Source organism: Pseudorca crassidens, chromosome 1 (genome assembly GCF_039906515.1).
Source record: "Pseudorca crassidens isolate mPseCra1 chromosome 1, mPseCra1.hap1, whole genome shotgun sequence".
In the NCBI taxonomy this organism is placed as follows: Eukaryota; Metazoa; Chordata; class Mammalia; order Artiodactyla; family Delphinidae; genus Pseudorca; species Pseudorca crassidens.
This window is the reverse complement of record NC_090296.1, coordinates 128,947,542-128,953,541: the sequence shown is the minus strand read 5'-3', so window position 1 is coordinate 128,953,541 and position 6,000 is coordinate 128,947,542.

The following is a 6,000-nucleotide window of genomic DNA, read 5'->3' as shown; positions in this document are numbered from 1 at the left end:
GTATACATTATGACTATCTTTGAGTTCCATGATATCAGGAGAAGAAATGCACACACCACTAAATTTAAAATCGTTGTCAATTGCTTATGAAGGAAGTTAACAATTTTTTATTGAAGTGTAGTTGATTTACAAAGATTCAGGTATACAGCAAAGTAATTCAGTTATACATATATACATATATATATTCTTTTTCAGATTCTTTTCCATTATAGGTTATTACAAAATATTGAATATAGTTCCCTGCACTATACAGTAGGCCCTTGTTGTTTATCTATTTTATATATAGTAATGTGTATCTGTTAATCTCAAATTCCCAATTTATCCCTCCCTCTCTTTCCCCTTCGGTAACCATAAGTTTGTTTTCTATGTCTGTGAGTCTATTTCTATTTTATAAATAAGTTCATTTGTATCATTTTTAATTAGATTCCACATATAAGTGATATCATATGACATTTGTCTTTCTCTGACTTACTTCACTTAGTATGATAATCTCTAGGTCCATCCATGTTGCTGCAAATGGCATTATTTCATTCTTTTTTATGGCTGAGTAATATTCCATTATATATTACACATAATATAATATATATGTATGTATACCACATAGGAAGTCAACATTTTTTAGTGTCTACTGTGTACAAACACTGCTGCTGGGAGTTTTGCATAAATTATCTCAAACGTCCCATATCAGTTAAGGGTCTGCATTAAATCAGAGATATGAAACCATTAGGAAATACACATGTACACCTATACATACAGGGATTGTTGTAGGAATTTGATCATATGCAATTGTGAGAATTGGTTAAAAGTCTCTGAAAGACTGATATCTTCTCATCTAAACTTCAGCTTGAAGTTTTCAGAGCAGACAGTTGGGAAGGGAAGATGGATATAGCGTGGGGAGGGGTGGGGACAAGCTGGAACTGACAACATGCATCATAACTGACAAAAACAGACAGGCCCCTGTCAGCAAGCAGCAGTGTGCTAGCTCCTGTTCATGCCAGTTCCTGAGGGTCACATTCAGTGACACCACAGTAGCAGCTTGAAATCAGCTGCAAAGAGAATATTTACACCACGTGAATTGGCAAACCCTGCAAAACGACATCAAAAGACCTCCAATTTCGATGATGCAGGTGAAGTGCAGGAGAAGCTGACATCCTTTATTGTGGAGCTAAACACACTCCTGATTCGGGAGAAGGAGGTGCTGAGGGAGGATCAGGGCAGGTGGAGCAGCTGCAGGGCTGGCAGATGCTGGGCACCAACCAGGTCAGCCATCAGGTGAGTGACATCATGTGCATCTCTGCTTCAACCTGCCAAGGGCAATAGCAACACAGCTGCTGCCTCACTTCTGCCTCCAAATCTGTGCAAAATGTCCCCTAACTGGAAACGTACATGGGGAAAGGAAGTCTGGGGAATGTAATTCAGCTTAGCCAAGCTGGCACATTAAAAATTCATGGGTCTAGGGCTTTCCTTGTGGCGCAGTGGTTGAGAGTCTGCCTGCTGATGCAGGGGACACGGGTCCATGCCCCGAACCAGGAGGATCCCACATGCCGCGGAGTGGCTGGGCCCGTGGGCCATGGCTGCTGAGCCTTCACGTCCAGAGCCTGTGCTCCACAACGGGAGAGGTCACAACAGTGAGAGGCTCGCATACCACACACACACACAAAAAAAGTCATGGGTCTACAACCATCAGAGATAAGGATCATTATACGCATTTTAAAGGTAATGATGTCAAGACCCAGAAAGGTTAAATTACATTTCTAGACTCACAGAGCTGATGAGGCAGGGTTTAGGTAGACATGATGGGTTCCAATTCCCATATACTTTCTACATTGGGCTCCAAAATAAAGATTTCCTTTGAAGGAAGGAATCTCACCTCATTCAACTGTAGCTGGCCTTATGCCAAGGGATCAACATTCAGGATCGACTCATTGAATTCTCATATACCTCTTGAGATGAGAAGGTGCTGTTTACAGGTGAAGACAATAAGATACAGGGAAGTTTTCAAACCTTTCAGATGTCTCAGGAGGTAGTGGAATAAAGAAGGAGCAGATTGACAGAGGGGTCAGGGCCCATTCCAACCCTATCCAAGTGACCAAAGAGAAAAATATTTGACATGTGACATAGCTGTTGAAAATGCTTTAAATTTGCTACACAAATTGTGAGACAGATAAAGATATATTTGTTCCAATACAGTATAAAAACAGCACATTTCTCCTAAAGATAGGACATTAAAACCTACTACTACTTCATATCCAAGGAATCAGTGTCCCTCCTGACCCTACTTCACAGAAGGAGGTGGCTTTCGAACCTGATGGGCTTGGGGAGAGGACTGTCCATGTCCATTGGTCACCTCCCCACATACCCTGCTCCCCCAGGTCTGCTGGGAGAGGTCATAGGACCCAGCAAATTCCTCCCCTCTGCAGGCTCCCCACCTCTTCCCTTTTAAGACCAGGCACAGCCACACCTCCCAGGCAGATGACAGACGTGATGGCAGGATATCTGATGGTAGCAGAGGGGGCTACAAGGGCAGGAAAGTGACCAGGCAGGACTTTTTGATTTCAAATATAAGGCATCAATTGCTTCTTCCTCAAAGTTCATCAATGATACCCTTGTAATATGTGTGTTTTGGGGGAAAGAGGTAAAGAAATGTGAAGCAAAAACATGGAGTAACAACAGATTCATCTTATGGTTTGGAGCATGTGTTTGAGGCATGTCCTTTGCCTCTTGGTTTAGTCTTCCTGTATTATTTTTCCAGCTTTTTTTGATAGTCCATATAAGTAACTTTGATGGTGCAGGAGGATAAAACATTAAAAAGAGTGTAACGGCTCTGATGGCCCAGAGGGAAGGCATTTCTCAAAACTGGGCAGTCTTATACAAATGAGAAATGCAAATCAAAACTACAATGGGGTATCACCTCACACCAGTCAGAATGGCCATCATTTAAAAGTCTACAAGTAATAAATGCTGGAGAGGGTGTGGAGAAAAGGGAACCATCCTATACTGTTGGTGGAAATGTAAGATGGTGCAGCCTCTGTGGAAAATAGTATGGAAGTTTCTCAGAAAACTAAAAATAGAATTACCATACGATCCAGCAAACCCACTCCTGGGCATATATCCAGACAAAACTCTAATTCAAAAAGATACATGCACCCCTATGCTCATAGCAGCACTATTCAAAATAGCCAAGACTTGGAAACAACCTAAATGTCCACCAACAGATGAGTAAATAAAGAAGATGTGGAATACTATTCAGCCATAAAAAAGAATAAAAGAATGCCATTTGCAGTCACATGGATGCAACTAGAGATTATCATACTAAGTGAAGTAAATCAGAAAGAGAAAGACAAATACCATATTATATCACTTATATAGAGAATCTAAAATATGACACAAATGAACCTATCTATGAAACAGAAACAGAATCACAGACATAGAGAACAGACTGATGGTTGCCCAGGGGAAGGGGGTTGGGGGAGAGATGGAGTGGGAAGTTGAGGTTAGCAGATGTAAACTATTATAAACAGAATAGATAACAACAAGGACCTACTGTATAGCACAGAGAACTATGGTCAATATTCTATGATAAACTATAATGGAAAAGAATATTAAGAAAAAGAATGTATATGTATGTATAACTGAATCACTTTGCTGTACAGCAGTAATTAACACAACATTATAAATCAACTATACTTCAATTTAAAAAATTGTTTTTTAAGTTTACAAACAATAAATGCTGGAGAGAGTGTGGAGAAAAAGGAACCCTCCTGCATTGTTGGTAGGAATGTAACTGGTACAGCCACTATGGAGAACAGTACGGAGGTTGCTTAAAAAACTGCAAATAGAGTTACCATATGATCCAGCAACCCCTTTCCTGGGCATATATCTGGAGAAAACTCTAATTTAAAAAGATACGAGCACCCCCATGTTCATAGCAGCACTATTTACAATAGCCAAGACATGGAAACAACCTAAATGTCCATCGACAGATGAATGGATAAAGATGTGGTACATACATACAATGGAATATTACTCAGCCATAAAAAGGAATGAACTTGGGTCATTTGTAGAGACGTGGATGGAGCTAGAGATGAAGATACTAAGGGAAATAAGTCAGGCAGAGAAAGACAAATACCATATGATATCACTTATATGTGGAATCTAAAAAATGATACAAATGAACTTATTTACAAAATAGAAATAGACTCACAGACATAGAAAACAAACTTGTTACCAAAGGGGAAAGGATGGGGAGGGATAAATTAGGAGTTTGAGATGAACATATACACACTACTATACATAGATAAACAACAAGGACCTACTGTATAGTGCAGGGAACTATACTCAATATCTTGTAATAACCTATAATGGAAAAGACCCTGAAAAAGAATATATATATACATATTTATACATAATATATAACTAACTTGTGCTGTACACCTGAAACTAACACAACATTGTAAATCAACTATACTTCAATTTAAAAAAAAAAAGGGCAGTCTTGTTTCTCAGGAATACGACATTTTCTCTCAACCTTCTAACATTTTTATTATGAAAATCCTATGTTTTTGAAAGATATTTGATAATTTCCTTTGTAAATATTTTGTGGGAAATAGTTAATTTTACCTACGTATATTTATTTTGATAAATGTACATATATACACTCAGATATGCATCCAAGATGTTTCTTATTATTAAGCACCTAATAAGTGTCCATAACATCTTGGTACTTTTGAGTAACACAGAGAACATAGGCCTTCCTATTTGAAAAGAGCTTCTGTTTTCATTAAAATGGTGTTGCATTAAATTATTTAAAAAATTATTAGCAGGGCTTCCCTGGTGGCGCAGTGGTTGAGAGTCCACCTGCCGATGCAGGGGACACGGATTCGTGCCCCAGTCCGGGAGGATCCCACGTGCGGGGCCCGTGAGCCGTGGCCGCTGGGCCTGCGCGTCCGGAGCCTGTGCTCCGCAACGGGAGAGGCCACAACAGTGAGAGGCCTGCGTACCGCAAAAAAAAAAAAAAAAAAAAATTATTAGCAGTGATACTGGTAACTCACTCATGTGGTATGAATATTTATAAGAAATTCCAGTCTGACCAATATTTGCTTGCAAAACAGCCACAAGAACACATCTGTCAATAAATAGTAACTCAAAAGGGGAACTGAGCCCTTTCGAGAGAGAGGAGGCATTTAATCACTGCTCAGACACGATGGCATTTAAGAAGCTCCTTCAATCCTGTGGTCAACACGGAGCAGGTTTACCAAGCTGCAGCAATAAGAAACTAGTTTTTCAAAAAAATGTGTAATAACCTAGAAACTGGAATTCTACACCCCCCTGCTGGATTTCCTGGTTTATAAGATTATTTTTAACAATAAGGAAGAAAAACTGAGACATTATGTAGATTAGAAATGTCAGTTGTTTGAATAGAGTCATTTGCTCTCCAATTCAAGCTACAGTAAATGAACATAAGGATCATCATGGAAACTAGCATTCTGAAGGCAGTATTCCTAAATACGCAATTTCTGAAGGCATTTTACCCTGAGAACGTGTACTTCCATGGTATTTAGAAGGTGAATATTTTTAAGTGAGGAGGAAGCTAATGAAATAAGTAATAAAGAAATCTCTTTTTGTGACTCTATTTTAAAACCTAATATCCTTGATATATTAACTTGTTTCTTCTAGACCCTTCTTAAAATAGACTAATGTGGTAGAAACCCAATGGCTTGTGCTACAATTCAATTCTGGCACTAACCACCCAGGGTTACCACAGACCCCACAGGTTAAAGGTCATGCCCCCCAACAAGACCCTCCCTTACTTCAGATGCCAGGCATACTTCAGGTGTCCCCAGGCTACCCATGTTTCTAGCTGACTGGCCATAAGTTTGGTAGTCACCGTGGTCCCCTCAGGTTTCAGAATTTGCTAGAATGATTCACAGAATTCAGGGAAATGTTATCCTTATGATTATTATTTTATTATAAAGGATGAAAATCAGAGACCCAGTCAAA